This window comes from Spermophilus citellus, assembly GCF_964194105.1.
Source record: "Spermophilus citellus genome assembly, chromosome: 5".
Lineage (NCBI taxonomy): Eukaryota > Metazoa > Chordata > Mammalia > Rodentia > Sciuridae > Spermophilus > Spermophilus citellus.
In genome coordinates, this window is record NC_138186.1 from 57,878,798 (window position 1) to 57,896,393 (window position 17,596).

General features: G+C 37.4%; 1 protein-coding gene across 11 annotated transcripts in view; it reads right to left on the reverse strand.

Moving 5' to 3' along the window:
* USP49 (ubiquitin specific peptidase 49) overlaps nucleotides 1-17,596 on the reverse strand; it is a 103,191-nt gene that overhangs the window by 50,661 nt on the left and 34,934 nt on the right. For all 11 annotated transcript variants that reach the window (XM_081295486.1, XM_081295485.1, XM_081295489.1 and 8 more), the window contains one exon: nucleotides 15,857-15,946. The gene's annotated coding sequence lies outside the window, so the exon portion shown is untranslated. The remainder of the gene's footprint in view (nucleotides 1-15,856; nucleotides 15,947-17,596) is intronic.

Genomic DNA, 17,596 nt, shown 5'->3' on the forward strand with positions numbered 1-17,596 from the left:
ATACAATCAATCAACAAGTACATGAAAAAATGCTCACCATCTCTAGCAGTCAGAGAAATGCAAATCAAAACCACCCTAAGATACCATCTCACTCCAGTAAGATTGGCAGCCACTATGAAGTCAAACAACAACAAGTGCTGGCGAGGATGTGGAGAAAAGGGTACACTTGTACATTGCTGGTGGGACTGCAAATTGGTGCGGCCAATTTGGAAAGCAGTTTGGAGATTCCTGGGAAAGATGGGAATGGAACCACCATTTGACCCTGCTATTGCCCTTCTCGGACTATTCCCTGAAGACCTTAAAAGAGCATGCTACAGGGATACTGCCACATCGATGTTCATAGCAGCACAATTCACAATAGCTAGACTGTGGAACCAACCCAGATGCCCTTCAATAGATGAATGGATAAAAAAAAATGTGGCATCTATACACAATGGAGTACTATGCACCAATAAAAAATGACAAAATCATAGAACTTGCAGGGAAATGGATGGCACTAAAGCAGATTATGCTTAGCGAAGCTAGCCAATCCCTAAAAAACAAATACCAAATGTCTTCTTTGATATAATGAGAGCAACTATGAACAGAGCAGGGAGGAAGAGCAGGAAGAAAAGATTAACATTAAACAGAGACATGAGATGGGAGGGAAAGGGAGAGAAAAGGGAAATTGCATGGAAATGAAGGGAGACCCTCATTGCTATACAAAATTACATATAAGAGGTTGTGAGGGGAATGGGAAAATAAACAAGGAGAGAAATGAATTATAGTAGATGGGGTAGAGAGAGAAGATGGGAGGGGAGGGGAGGGGGGATAGTAGGGGATAGGAAAGGTAGCAGAATACAACAATTACTAATAGGGCATTATGTAAAATTGTGGATGTGTAACCGACGTGATTCTGCAATCTGCATTTGGGGTAAAATTGGGGGTTCATAACCCACTTCAATCTAATGTATGAAATATGATATGTCAAGAGCTTTGTAATGTTGTGAACAACCAATAAAAAAATAAACAAAAATTAAAAAATTAAAAAAAGGAGATAGAATTTCAGTTTTAGAATATTGAAAAAAAAAAGAAAGGTAGGAAAGAAGGAGGGAGAGGAAGGAAGACAGAGGTGGAAGGGAGTATCACACACACCTGAGGCAGTAAATGAAAAGGATATGGAGTCAGAGGCATCCTCTTTTAGAAGTCTGCTCAACTTAGCCTAGAGTCTAAGGAATTCCTTCTTGGTCTTTTCGTAGCCTTCTTCACACCCAACATATGGCATGTCAAACTAAAATCCCTGGCTTCTTTTATCCACATGATTCTACTTTGAAGTCCTCTGAGACCTTGGAATAATGATTATGTCATTGTCATCTTTATAACCCAGGCATCATAGGGAGACCTATGAGACTCCAATGAATGGATGAATCTCTCGAAACCAGACACAGAGTCATAATGACTTCTCTTTCAGTAGAAGCAGCTGCTATACTCTTCAACCACGTTATGTCAACCAGGAATTTAGCACCATCTTAAAAACTGAGGATGAGGACAAAATGCAAATACTGTGTGTATGTAATGACACGAGCCGTGTGTTAGGGAGCAGTTTTCAGTATCCTAAGGGCTCCATCTAGCCTAGCACTGTTGGCCCATCACTCAGGCATCCTCCTGGTTACTGTATACTCAAGTCTGTCCCCAAACCCAAGGAAAATCCATTTTATGGTGAGAGACTTTCCACTTCATAATGGGTGTAATCAATATTACCTCTCCCCAAGGTTGTAATAAAAGAGAGATTTCCATGATAATGGGATCTAAGCTTGCCTGCTCCAGCTGCTTTATTTTCACCCATGAAACCATAGTGTTAGAGACTCCTCTCTACCACCTCCCACATTCCATCAGGAACCAAATCCTATTGACTCTTCCTTATGAACCCTGGCTTTATTTCTATTGCATCTTTAGAAGGCCCAAGAAGGCCCTACTTGTTCAGACCCCCTTATCTCTGTGTACTCAGCACTCATCATCTTCCCCTTCCCTGACCCCCTGTCAGCCACACTGGCCACCTCACTGTTCCTGCAATACCCTGGCACTCTGGTGACCTGTGCAGTTCTGCTTCTTGTACCCCAACACTCATCCCCTCGCTCCCTCACTTCATTCAAATGTGTCCTCAGATGTTACCTTCTCAGTCAAGTCTTCCCCGGCCACCCTAGGTAAAACTGCTCCCACTCAACACATCCGTTAGTTAAGCCCCATCCTGATTTGTTTTCCTTCCTAGCAATTACCACTAAACATAGTATACACATCCTGAACTACTGTCCTTCCACTAGTCTAGAAGCTCTGTAAGGGCAAGGAGTTCTGTCTGTTTTGCTTATAGCTATAGGCCAAACACCTGGAACAGCATCTAGTTGAAGACAGCCTCAGTACTTATTTTCTAAAAGAATGAACAAAGCACCAGATGCAGTGGTGCACACCTGTAATCCCAGCAGCTTGAGAGGCTGAGGCAGGAAGATCGTGAGTTCAAAGCCAGCATTAGCAAAAGCGAGGCGTTAAACAATTCAGTGAGACCCTGTTTCTAAATACAATACAAAATAGGGCTGGGGATGTGGCTCAGTGGCCAAGTGCCCTTGAGTTCTATCCCCAGTACCAAAAAAGAAGGAAGAAGGAAGAAGGAAGAAGAAGAAGAAGGAACAAAGCTCCCTCCCTCTCCGTTGCTTCTAAAGTAATTTTGGTTCCCATCAGCCCACATCACTGCGATAGCCTTTTAACAGGTCTTCTGCATTCAGCCTCAAACCAAATGTGTCATTCTCACTGTCTAGAGGATAAAGTCCAATTGCTGCATAATAGTTCATCAAGTCTTTCACGTCCCATCCTACATACCTCTTAGCCCGACCCTTTTTCCTTACACCATGACAAGGCTCCAGCTATTAATTTTAGTCCCCCTATGGAATTACCCTCTTTTGTTTCTGGGCATTCCCAGAAAAGCTGCTTCCTCCGAAAGAATGCTTTCATCGTCCCTCTGACCTCTCACTCCTTCTTGCCCTGACTCTTACTTACCCTTCCCATCTTAGTTGCTGCCTCGGCAGTCAAGTGACATTTCATGGCTTAATGATCCTTCTTTTGATGTACTGTCAGGTCAGCACCAGCCCAGTCCAACACCATTCACCTCACTTCATCTCATTACATTGGCACTATATCATCTCACATCATCACAAGAAAAACAAGTATAAAACGTCAGGCATGGTGGCACACACCTGTAATCCCAGCAGCTCAGGAGGTGGAGGCAGGATGAACGTGAGTTTAAAGCCACCATCAGCAATTTAGCAAGGCGCTACACAACTAACTCAGTGAGACCCTGTCTCTAAATAAAATACAGAAATAGGGCTGGGGATGTGGCTCAGTGGTGGAGTGACCCTGAGTTCAATCCCTGGTACTCCACCCCCCCAAAAAAAAGAATGAGTATAATACAATAAGGTATTTTGAGAGAAAACATATTCACATAATTTTTATTACAATATACTGTTAAAATTGTTTGATTTTATTATTATTGTTGTTAATCTTCTACTCTGCCTAATTTATAAATTAAATTTTATCATAGTTATGTATATATTCCCTAAACAATAGTTACTATTTACATAGCATTTATGTTGTATTAAGTATTACATGCAATTTAGAGATGGTTTATCAGATATGGAGGATATTTATAGGTTATGTGCAAAAACCACATCATATTATATAAAAAAGTTGCGCATTCTTGGATTTTGATGTCTGCATGGAGGTCCTGGAACCACCTCAAGGATACCTAGGAACAATTCTATACACAAGGTTCAGTTCAGCACTAGCCATGGTTTCAGGCATCCACTGAGGGAGGTCCCTACCGATAAGAGGGGTACACACGTATTTATTGTGTGGAACAAAATGAGTTAATAACTTTCTACTATAGTCTCTTCTTCTGCAAATTACAAATATGTCTAAAATTCCTTTATATACCCTCAAAAGGGGAAAAAAAAGGCACTCATAAAAACTGAGAAAGCAGGAAGAAGGAATGGAAAGAGGTTAGATAAGGAGCACCAAAATACAGCGAGATAGGAGTTCTAGTGTTCCCCAGCACAACAAGTTAACTAGAGCCTACAGCAATCTGTGATGTATTTCAAAATAACTAGAAGAGTCTGAAGGTATTCAACATGCAAAAATGATTAATGTTTGAGGAGATGAAAATGCTAATTATCCTGATATGTTCATTACACATTACATGTATATATTGAATTATTAAACTGTACCCTATAAATATGTACAAATATAATGTGTCAATTAAAAAAATTAAGAAAACACAAGTACTTAGAAACTGAGGTTTGAAAACAAGATAATCTTTCTGACCAGATGGAACTTTAAACCATGATGAGGGTCCAAGAATAATCAAGAACACCAATAAAAAATAATGGCATGGCAGGGCTGGGGTTGTAGCTCAGTGGTAGAGCACCTGCCTAGCATGTGCTAGGCAATGGATTCGATTCTCAGCACCGCATATAAATAAATAAATAAATAAATAAATAAATAAATAAAATAAAGGTCTACCAACAACTAAAATATATATATATTAAAAAAAAACTTTTTTAAAAAAATAATGCATGAGCTGAGGTTGTGGCTCAGTAGTAGTGCAATTGCATAGCATGTGTGAGGCACTGGATTCAATCCTCAGCACTGCATACAAATAAAATGATAAAACAAAGGTCCATCAACAACTAAAAAAAAAAAAAATTTTAATAATGGCAGATAATTTTAAAAATTAGAAAGTGCTTAAAATAATTTGTACCTAAATGTATGCCATAGAATATTCAACCGACCACAGCCACAAGCTAATAGTTTCACTTATCAGTGGAACTAGATAATTACCATCAATGGTTAGTTTATGTCCAATAGAGAAAAAGAAAAAGGTAGAGTCCTTACATACCTCTGGATGGAAATGTACTCCACGTTTACTTCACAAAAGAAAGAATGGACTCTAATACAATTAGTTTCTAGATCTAACTACCAATTTACAGATAATACAGTAAAAGACATCATAAATTTTAATTGACACCATTTGGAATACAATCACCAATATTTAGACTGAAGGAAACTATCAGAACAAATGACTCAATTGCCTTAATAAATAATTTGCAGGAGGAAAAGAGGAACAATCAACTAATTGCAACATTTGAACTTTACTTCCACCTTGATTCAAATAAGCAACTACATTTAAAAATTAGATAATGGGGGGGGGAACTTGGTACATTGACTACTAGATATTCAATGACATTAAAGAATGTCAATTTTTATATACTTAATGATAACTGCTTTATTTAAAGAACTCATCTTCAGAGGTACATCATGAAATTCTTAAGAATACATTAAATAGGGGCTGGGGATGTGGCTCAAGCGGTAGCGCGCTCGCCTTGCATGCGTGCGGCCCGGGTTCGATCCTCAGCACCACATACCAACAAAGATGTTGTGTATGCCGAGAACTAAAAAATAAATATTAAAAATTCTCTCTCTCTCTCTCTCTCTCTCTCTCTCTCTCTCAAAAATAAAAATAAAAATAAAAAAAAGAATAAATTAAATAAATATCTACAATTTGCTTCAAAATAATCTAAGAGTACAGTAAGGCAGAGAGAGCATAAAGTCCCAAATTTTCCCTAATAAAATGTTTTTTTAATTATGGGAAACAGTGTTTATTATAGATAAAAGACAACTGGAATTCTTTTTCCTGCTGATTTTTATATACTTTTAAAAACCTAATATGCAAATACAGAATATATAAAAATTCCAAGAGTAAAATTCACCCTTTGCTTTCCATCCCCAACAGCCTCTGTAAAAGGAATACTGCTGAAGAGACCTCTGGAACACACTTCCAGGAATCTTTTATGCATTTGAAAACATAATATTTAACTGGGAGTGATGGTGCATGCCTCTAATCCCAGCAACTCAGGAGGCTGAGGCAGGAGACCCTGTCTCCAAATTTTAAAAAAGGTGGGAGGTCGGTGCTGGGATGTTACTTAATGATTATACACCTAGATTCAATGCCTAGTACTAAATAATAATAATAAGGTTTAATAATTGGATCCTACCATACATGTTATTCTGCATCTTTCTTATGGAACAATGTATGGTGGTCATATGTTCCATATGCCTGGCTTTCTCTCATTCTTTTAAAAAAAAAAAAAAACAAAAAACTATATCATGAGTCAGGCACAGTGGTCCATGCCTATAGTCCCAGTTACTCACAGGCCAAAGAAAGAGGCCTTGAGCCCAAGAGTTTGAGAACAGCCTGGGCAACACAGCCAAACCCCTGTCTCAAATTAAATTAAAGAAATGAAAGACAGGGCTGGGGATGTGGCTCAAGCAGTAGTGCGCTCACCTGGCATGCACGTGGCCCGGGTTCGATCCTCAGCACCACATACAAACAAAGATGTTGTGTCCACTGAAAACTAAAAAATATTAAAATTCTCTCTCTCTCTCTCTTAAAAAAAAAAAAAGAAATGAAAGACTGTACCATATTGTATGATAGGTACTGCACAATTCATTTATCTCACTATAAGAGGAGAATAATGCTGTTTTTGATGTTTCATTATTACAAATAATACATCATAGAAATTGTTGGGCACATATCATGGCACACTTACGCAAGTATGTTTGTGAAGTAATTTACAAAAGATGAATTGGTGTGTTAAGGGATATATGCATTTAAATTTGGGATAGATTTTATCAAACTGCCCTCCAAAAAGGTTACATTTAATATATACTCCCCCCTTCATATCCGGCACCACTAGTACTTGAGATTGCATGTTTACCTATTACTGGGGATGATATTTTTTTTAAAAGTTTCAATATGACATTTGGAAAATTATATATGCATTATATATTATGTTCATTTGTATGCTGTTAATTATGGTTTTCTTTCTTTTTATGTGAACTCTCAAGTCATGTCTTTTCTATTAGGTTCTTGGTCTTGTAAAATACTTGATGTTCTAATTAAATCAAAAAATACTAAATATCAACTTTAGCCTGGTGAAGTGGCACATGCCTGTAATCTCAGCAACTGGGGAGGCTGAGGCAGAAGGATCTCAAGTTCAAGGCCAGCCTCAGCAACTTAGGAGGCCCTAAGCAATTTAGCAAGACTCTGTTGCAAAATAAAAAATAAAAAGGCCTGGGGGTGTAGTTCAGTGGTTAAGCACCCCTGGGTTCAATCTCCAGTACCAAAAATATAAAACAAAAAAATCATAGAAGAGCTGGAGTAAAAGTAGCTTAGTGGTAGAGCCCTTGCCTAGCTAGGTCAAGGAAGAAAGAAATAAAGGAAAGAAAGGGGGGAGGGAGGGAGGGAGGGAGGGAGGAAGAAAGGAAGGAAGGAGGAAAGAAAGGAAAAGAAAAGTTTTAAAGTAAGAGTTCACATTAGGGGATGGGGTTGTAGAGTGCTTGCCCAGCATGTGTGAGGCACTGGATTTGATTCTCAGCACCACATATAAATAAATAAAATAAAGGTCCATTAACAACTAAAAAATATTTTTAAAAAAAGAGTACATACTATAAACCAGGAAACACTGTGACTTAATGAATTTGACTTTCTGCAACAATATATGATATAATCACTGGACATTTAGATAAACGTCAAAAAAACAAGTAATAGAATACAGAAGACATGTCAGATGTTTATAACACATAACAGTCTTAAATTTACTAATTTTCCCTTAGTTCAGCAACTCTTCCTACCTTTTACCTAGTCCCTGGTATGGCACGTCTATTCATCTGACTTGAAAACTTGTCATTCTCTTTAACTCCTGTTCATGTCACAATCAAATCAACTACCAAACCCTACTTATTTGTTTTTAAAAATAAAAGGTTCATGGGCTGGGGTTGTAGCTCAGTAGTAGAGCACTTGCCTAGCATATGTGAAGCACTGAGCTCGATTTTCAGTACAGCATAAAAATAAATAAATAGGGCTGGGGTTGTGGCTCAGCGGTAGAGTGCTCCCCTAGCATGTTCGAGGCCCTGGGTTCGATCTCAGCACCACATAAAAATAAATAAATAAAGGTATTGTGTCCAACTATGACTAAAAAATAAATATTAAATAAATAAATAAATAAAAATAAAGGCATTGTGACCATCTGCAACTTAAAAAAAAAAAAAAAGAAAGGTTCAGACCCTTGTCTAGATTCTTTGCTCATTCAAAAGAATGGACTTAAATGTTCCCCCCTTCCCAACTTCTTGAACCTATTCACCCCACCCCATTTCCAGTGCCATTCTCTACTGTCAAATTCAAGACCAAAACTCTACACACTTGCATTACTATTGCTTAAACCGTTAGTGATCTTGATGCCTCCCATCTTTCTGAATCTCCTATGATAAATATTAAATGTTTTTTGAAACTTATCTCAAATCTGGCATTAGCTGTGTGACTTTAAGTTTGTAACTCAACTTTTCTGAACTTGTTCCCATATTCATTAAAATGGAATATAATTATCTAAGTGTAGTGGCATATGCCTGTAATGCCACCTACTTGGGAGGCTGAGGTAGGAGGATCACAAGTTTGAGGTCAGTTTGGGCAATTTAATGAGACCCTGCCTCAAAATAAAAAATAAATAAAGATAAAGATGTAGGTAAGGTAGAGTGCTTGCCTAGCATGTGCAAAGCCCTGGATTCAATCTCAGTACAACAACAACAACAAAAATTTAAAAATAAAAGAATATGGGCTGGGTTGTAGCTCAGTGGTACAGAGCTTGCCTAGCAATGCATGAGGCATTGAGTTCAATTCTCACCACCACATATAAATGAATAAATTAAAAATAAAGATCCACCAGCCACTAAAAAAATTTTTTTAATTAAAAAAATAAAAGTGGGGCTGGGGTTGTAGCGCAGTGGTAGAGTGCTTGCTTAGCACCTGTGAGGCACTGGGTTCAAACCTCAGCACCACATAAAAATAAATAAATAAAATAAAGGTATTGTGTCTCTCTGCAACTAAAAATATATATATTAAATAAATAAATAAATAAAAGAATATAATTATCTACAGAGTTGGTATGATGATTATATGAAATAATGTATGTGCTAATGCCTAATTCAAAAAATTAGGTGATTAACACTAATATGAGTAAATTTTCTAAACCTCAGTAGAATCTAAAGGGATTTTGTGGGGTTTTGTTTTATGTTGAGCTAGGTAGGGTCTCACTAAATTGCCCAGGCTGGTCAAACTCTTAGACTCAAGTCTCCTGAGTAGCCAAAATAGGCATGTGCCATTGTACCTAGCTTGAAGAGATTTTTAAATTAAATAAAAAACCAACTAACATTGGGCTGGGGGTGTGGCTCAGTGGTAGAACCTGTGAGGCACTGGGTTCTGTTCTCAGCACCACATAAAAATAAAGGCTGGGGTTGTGACTCAATGGCAGAGTTCTTGCCTCAAATATGTGAGGCACTGGGTTCAATCCTCAACACCACATGAAAATAAAATAAAATCAAGGTATGATGTCCATCCACAACTACAAAAAATAAAAATAAAGGTATTGTGCCTATCTACAACTAAAAACATTTTTTTTAAAAAAAACCAACTAAGACAATTCCAGTAGTTTGTATAAACTTAATATGTTAAACCTTGGGCTCCCAGTAAAACACAGCAGAATGAATATACATGTTTACCTCTTCGCCCTCTTAATACCCTATTAAAATCACAATAAAGGAACAAAAAGGGGAGATAAATATTAAAAAAAAAAAAAAAAAAAAAAAAGAATTTATTTTTTAGTTCTCGGCGGACACAACATCTTTGTTGGTATGTGGTGCTGAGGATCGAACCGGGCCGCACGCATGCAAGGCGAGCGCCTACCGCTTGAGCCACATCCCCAGCCCCTAAATTCTTTTTTTTAGAGAGAGAGAGAGAGAGAGAGAGAGAGAGAGAGAGAGAGAGAGAGAGAAAGAGAAATTTTAATATTTATTTTTTAGTTCTCGGCGGACACAACATCTTTGTTTGTATGTGGTGCTGAGGATTGACCCCGGGCTGCACGCGTGCCAGGCGAGCGCGCAGGAGAGCGCGCTGCCGCTTGAGCCACATCCCCAGCCCAAAGGAGATAAATTCTTAAAACAGAAAGCATAGAAAATGAAATAACAGAAGATGGAGGGTTCCATGAAAATATTGAAAGTGGAAAGTGAATGGAGGAATGGAAACTAAAAAGACCAGAACATGCCAAATCTTAAATGCCGTCTACAGGACAATGAAATATGCAAGGACCATGCTGGTTACAACCTCAGGAACCTGGAAAGGCTCAGGAACTAGAAGCTCTATCTACCTCTAAAAGCAAGGAAAGGCATACCCCTCCCCCTCAAAAAAAAAAAAAAAAAAAAGAGTCTGGTTAAACACTTTGATAAGGATTCTTCAATTTCCCCTTCCCTAGTCATGAACATGACTATACCTCTCACTTGGACAGAAGATGTATTTTATCTGAACCTTGGCCATTCTGGTCTTTGGTATACCAGGCACAATCAAGAACGGGGCACCTGGCAGACAGCAATGCTGAATGTATAACAGCCATTTTATCTTTCTAAGTAACAAGATCAATAAATGAAAGGACAAAAAATGCCCAATTAAAAAAAAAAAAAGAGCTTCTATTAAAATGTATTTTAAGATTAAAATAATCGTTACAGAAAATTTTTGGACATTCACATTTTGAATGTCAGTTTTCTTTTCTATTAACATTCTAAGGACATTCCCAATTGTTTGCGCTTATAAATAGCTGAAGTGAGTGAGTGACAAGACACACATAAGATAGACATCGAGCCGCTGGGCGGGAGTCTGAGAGTCTATTCCTTAACCTTCAAGGCACTATTAGGTGACTCGATTTAATGAGCCAAGTAATCTCTATATAAAAGTCTCTTAAACAAATTACAGGATCTTAGAAGCAACTCATCAGACAAAGAAAATCTCATACATAAAAGAACATTTTTTCTTCAAATAACTTTTTTTAAAAATTAAATTAAAAATCAAGGGCTAGGGATGTGGCTCAGTGGTAGAGTGTTTGCCCTGCACCTGCAAGGCCCAATCCTCAGGACTATAAAAATAAACAAACAAACAAAAAATAAATAAATAGAAAACCAACTATTGTTTATCTGTACAAGGGGTTGATCCCAGAGCACTTTACCACTGAGTTACATCACCAGCACTTTTTATTTTTTTTATTTTGAGACAAGGCCTCACTAAGTTGTTGAGGTTGGCCTTGAACTTGCAATCCTGCCTCAGCCTCCTGAGTCACTGTGCCTCACTGGACAAAAGTGGCACTAACTTTGATAACAAGAGTAAATCAACCATAACAAGAATGACTGAATACACCCATCTTTATAGCTGTACTTGGGGTTCCATCTATTATAAAAAATCCTAAATCATTTAGTGCCTTTTTAAAAATAATCAAAAATATCAAGTCATACTGAGAAACAAGAGTAAGCACTGAAGATCCACAGTGGCTATGAATCCTGAGATTCCCCTGTAGGAGAAGCTACTCTAGGTCAACAAGACAAAAGGGTTGGAAAGGAAGCTAGTGGGTAGAGAAATTTTTCTCCAGGTGGGTAGAGAAATTTTTTTTGCTTTTATTTTCTTTACTGCCTTGTTTCCATTCCTACAAGACAGAACATAGTAAATGTTCAATTAATACTGCAAGATAAATGGCTGTCCAGAAAGGTCCTTTCCAAAGTTGGCAGCACCTATCAGTCGGAGAGGGCACTATGACTCTCTGGCCTGCACTGAGGTCTTTGCAATGTTCTGATGCAGATACAAACCACAGTGCTTCTCAATGAAGAAGAGTGGCCTAAACTTTTTTGCAAATCTTTTTTACTGTCTAAAATTAATTAAGAAAGACTGCTGGATTCTCCTCTGCTTCTGCATCTATTGAGTTTCACTTTAGATAGCCTTTGGAAAACTCCTTGCAAACGCCTGTGTAAATGAAGGGAAGAAAAGCAAATAATGTTTTAATGAAAAATGGTTTTGACCTTATTAGACCCTGAAAGAGCTGCCTTAGTCCTTGAACTAAGAAGTTAAGAACCATAACTTTGATCAACATTCAGAAGAAATTTTCAAACAAGGGAAGGGGATTAAAAAAAAAAAAAACAGAGGAAAACATGAAGCCACACTTATAAGAAGGCCAGGACATTTTAGCAGTGGTACTTGTCACTTTAAATATCACTTTTTCTTTGTACATTAACAATAATTTCATCAGGAAGTGAATTTTGCTATTTGAAGAGGGAAAAAAAAAAAAGCCAATGCTTCAGTCTGACAAGACAGACCCCAGCACAAGAGCTACATATTATAACTCCTTCCAGTGGAGTATAAATGTCAATTGTTAAGGTACATTTACCTTTTAGACCATCACTTAAAAGTGACATTCTAATTATAAGACCCATAAGTCACCTTTCTCCAGGCTTTTCTCTGGCACCACTTCCTGCTGTCATTCAAATATTATTTAACAGGACAAAAGAGCAATTTCCCATTACCAATCAGTTTCAAACTGCTCCACAGTTCAGTCTTTCAGTCTGCGTGATTCTATGAATAGCAGCTAAATGGTAATCCATAAATCAACGCCCAAATCCCCTCTAAACAGATGTTCTTCAGCTAGTTCAGGTGATTTCCATTTACTACAAACAACTCATCCTGCAGCAAAATAGCTGTATTCAAATAAGGTCAAGAAAAATAATTATTCAATAAATGTTCACAAATAACCGCTTCATGCCGTCATTTTCCCTGTATCTAAGAAGATAACACGCTTTCAAAAGTTCTTCCCCAGGGCTGGGCTGGGCTGGGGTTCAGGGGTAGAGCACTTGCCTAGTATGTGTGAGGCACTGGGTTCGATTTTCAGCACCACATATTAATAAATAAGTAAAGTTCCAACAACAACTAACAAAATATTTTTAAAAAAGTTCTTCCCACAGGCAGGCAAAAACAAATTAGTTTTTTTTTAAATTACTTATGGTGACTTTTTCAGGAGATATACGGCCTTCATGTCTTATTAAACTCACACCCTTTAGCAAACTTTATTAACTAGGCCAGTACTCTCTTGATCAACAGCACAGGCCTTGGTGGGGATCCTAAGGCGCCACTTAGATTGCAACTCTGGGAAAATTACTTATTCCGCACCTCACTTTTCTCAGATTTACTTTTTAAATTTATTATTGTTGTTGTTGTTGTTATTTGGTACTGGAGATTGAGCCCATACCTTTTCATTTTTTAAATTTTGAGATAGGGTCTCATTAAATTGCTGAGGTTGGCCTCATACTTGTGATCCTCCTGTCTCAGCTCCCAAATCAATGGGATAATAAGCGTGCACCACCACGCCCAGCTTTTCTAGGCTTTAAAATGAAGATAATAATAGTATCTACCACTTAAATGGATGAAAGGATTAAGTGAAATAATGAATAAATGAGTAAGTCACTTAAAACATTGCTTGATACACAACTCAGTAAATGTTGGCTCTTGTCTATATGTACTAGCCTATTAAAACAACCTCACTATAGTCACAGCAGATAGAATAGTCCATAATAATTAATAGAGCCCCAGGATAATGCAACGGAGAAATACCAAAAAAGAGGGAAATACTTTAAAAGCATACTGAGGTGCCTTCCTTCTCTACATGGGCAACTGTCAGTACCACTTATGAAAATGCTGACAAGCCAGGGGAAAGGCAGCAAAGATATCTGCAAAGTTACTACTATTCTATGAAACAAGAAAAAAAAGAGGCTCAAGAGGCTGAGTCAGGAGGATCATTAGTTTAAAGACAGCCTTAGCAAATCAGTGAGGCCCTAAGCAACTTGGCAAGGTCCTGTCTCTAAATAAAATATAAAAAAGGGCTGGGAATGTGGCTCAGTGGTTAAGCACCTGAGTTTAATCCCCGGTACAAAAAAAAAGAAAAAGAGAAATTCAAGAAAACTTGTCTTTCCAAGTAGATTGATGGACACTTAACAGAAAACTTGACATAGCTATCTAGAAATAAGAGAACTGTGGGCCAAGTGTGGTAGCACACGCCTGTAATCTCAACAACTAGGGAAAATGGAAGGAGGATTGCAAGTTCAAGGCCAATCTGGGCAACTTGGTATAATCCTGTCTCAAAATAAACATAAAAAAGGGGGCTGTGGAGGGCACTGGGGTTGTGGCTCAGTGGTAGAACGTTTGCCTAGCATGTGGGTTCAATCCTCAGCACCACATAAAAATACACAAAATAAAGGCATTGTGTCCATCTACAAATGAAAAAAATTTAAAAAAAAAGGGGGGGCTAGGGAACCGGGGGTTGTAGCTCAGTGGTAGAGCATTTATCTTGCACATGTGAGAAACTGGGTTTGATACTCAGCACCACGTAAAAAGTAAATAAATAAATAAATAAAAATAAAGATATTGTGTCCATATACAACTATATATATATATATATATATATATATATATATATATATATATAAATATATATAAAACATCACTGTGAGTTGAATCTCCAGTACTACAAAAAATAAAAATAAAAATTTTAAAAAGAAAGAAATAGAAATCAGAAAACTGTGCATTCTGCTTTGAAACAGACACTTTTGTAGGCAACATAAAATTATTGTAGGCTGAAGGTGGTTGTCTATTCATACACACCTGTATGTATCACCTATACCGTAAGATATGCAGTAAGAGTTCCAGGTGTATAACTCTATTCTCAGACACAGTCTAGCAACACTCTGAGAGAAATGAAACTTAAAGCCAAAAAGAAAATTTTCATGAATGTCTTTGCCACCAGGATTAACCTTATCCAGAGATGATGTAACTGGTGGAGTTTATCAGAGAAAGAGTCATGTGTGGATGACTGATACATAAAATTACTAACCGGGACATATATGAAAATTCTAGCTACCACTTACTAAACACTATGTGCCAGGCCTTCTTCTTTTGTTTTTTATATGGATTAACTGATTAATTCTTTTTTTTTAATTTTTTTTTTTATTTTTATCTTTTTTTTTTAAAGAGAGAGAGAGGAGAGAGAGAGAGAGAGAGAGAGAGAGAGAGAGAGAGAGAGAATTTTTAATATTTATTTTTTAGTTCTCGGCGGACACAACATCTTTGTTGGTATGTGGTGCTGAGGATCGAACCCGGGCCGCACGCATGCCAGGCGAGCGCGCTACCGCTTGAGCCACATCCCCAGCCCTGATTAATTCTTAATATTGCTATAAGATAGGCATTTTATTGTCTCTACCTTAAAGCTGAGGACTGAGGTACAGACAGAGATTAACTTGCCCAAATGTCAAGTTAACAGTGGCTGGTCCTCTCTGGCAGGGGACTGTGATTCACGTAGAGGGTTTGGTTATCTATGACACTGAAATTTTTGACAATAAGAATGTAAGGACTTGTATAATTAGAATTTTTTATATCTCATAACCTTAGTCAGACTTTTTATTGGGCTTTCTGTGGAATTCTATTTAACTTCCACCTGACACACATCTGCACTTGCTCACATGAGCAAGACCCCCATGGTGAGCCTAATATCAGAGCAGCTGGCAGCTCTTGGAGAAGAAGAAGGGGTGGATAATTACTCTTGACAGGTCATGACAGACACAGTCTCTATCCAACTACCAATAAACTTCAAAAACTACCCTAGACTCCGTAAGTTTGCCAGTCTCCAGATCCCAGTTTATGTCAAATATGGCTGTGTCCCCTCTTAGTTTAAGTTAATTCAGGGCATTGAAAAATAAACAAGTTTACAATGGAAGCAGGTAGTAAAAGTTCAGAATAGGGATGAAACAAAGATTGTGATTGGTCACTTACCCTAATAGGATTGCAATATTACAGACTGGCCATGCATAATCCTATTATGAACACTTTTCATTAATAAGGTTTTATTATAGTTTTATTTCTTACCCATTAAACAAGGTTTTTTCATCTTCTTCCATATTATTCCACAGGCATTGGTTAGGTTTCCTCTTCTCTATTACCTATGATGGAAATAATCTGTAAGGCCAGAAAAAAAAAAGCAAATTCATTTAGCAATTCAAAATATGATCAATATATTACAATGCAGTGAACTCCCTACAAGCCCTCAAACCTGACATAAAAGAATGAAAAAATAAACTGACATTTTTTTTTTCAGCTAGGAATCAAGATTTATTCACTTACAGGTAGACTGATTCATAAATGGAAGTATAAAGGTTTACTTCCCGAAAAAGTACACTGCATTTGTTTTAGGTTTTAAAGATGACATATTATCCTTGCATATAATCAGAAAAACTTCATGGTAACAAAATTATCCAAGTATCAAAAGCCAAAATTATTTTTGTGTAAGTGAAATACATAATAATCCAATATAGCAGGAGGTGATTCTTTTGTGTTAACTGGTTTCATGATCTTTATGTAAGCAGCAGCATTCTTCTTAAAGAGCAGTGTATAGTCTACACACAGGACCTTATATTAATCAAAGATTTCTAGAGTTTATAATTTGAATAAATTGCACATATAATCATTTTTTAGATTTCTGACAAGTATTCAGGGCACAATAAAGCTTGAGCTTGGCATACTTAACTACTATGTAACAGAATGGAAAATTCTCTATTTTGTCATCCTAATTGCTCACACAAGAATCCCCTTTGGAAGAAACTTTCTTTGTGAAAATATGTTTCCTCAGTATGGACCCCCCACCTCTCATGTCCAGTCCCCTTGGAGAGAGTGGGTGGTTCCCTGCAGAATGGCTGTCAAGATCCCAGAATGGTTGTCAAGAAAGGGAAATTGCTCTGCATTAGACAAGGGGAAGAATTTGTTGTTTTATCTCTGAAAGGAAAGTAGAGAAGAATGCTGAGGAGAGGGAATGGGAGAGAAGAAAAGAAGAGCTAGCATAATGGAGCAAAGCTGGGATTAGGTAGGGGTGAAGCTCTCAGGTCAAGGGAGGTCTGAAAACGTTTAAGACCGGGGATGCCTTACTAGGAGAGTTGGCTGCATTAATGCAAAGCAAGGCTCTCCCCACCTCTATTTGGCCGTCTTTCTTCAGTTAGATATACAAAATCTGCAAATGTCCTGTGTGAATAGGGCCTTTCTAAAACCAGTAAAGAAAACAAGTTTCTCATCTGGGTGTGCTAAGTGCAAATCAGTAGCACAGGGCAAGAATGAACAAGGCCAGGAGACAGAAGAGGATGAGAGATCAGAAAACACACAAGGATGTTTAGGGAGAGTTTAAATCTTCCACACATTCTAGGCTGAAGGGTTGGAGGCAAACTTATTCAGGAAAACTACATGAATGGGGTCTCATAAAGTGTCCCTCTTTCCTTATCCAAATGAGCTAACTTGCAATGTAAGAAAACTAAAAAATTAAAAGTTGTCTTAATTATACTTAAAACCAAGTTATTTTAACTAATTTTAGATGCTCCCCAAAAGTTAACTACAATAGTCTCTTCTATATTAAACGGCACCTAGGATATTTAAACAAGGGAGTTTATGCTTACAGCCCTATGAAACAGTTATTAATTTGAAGAATAATGACTTTAATAATGATGATAGAGATTCTGAAAATTGGGAAATTATAGTAAGTCAGTTTACTTCTACAAACTATTAGTTTTAGTAAAACTCCACATATTCAAAAATTTTCCATCTGGGTCCCACATACATCATTTC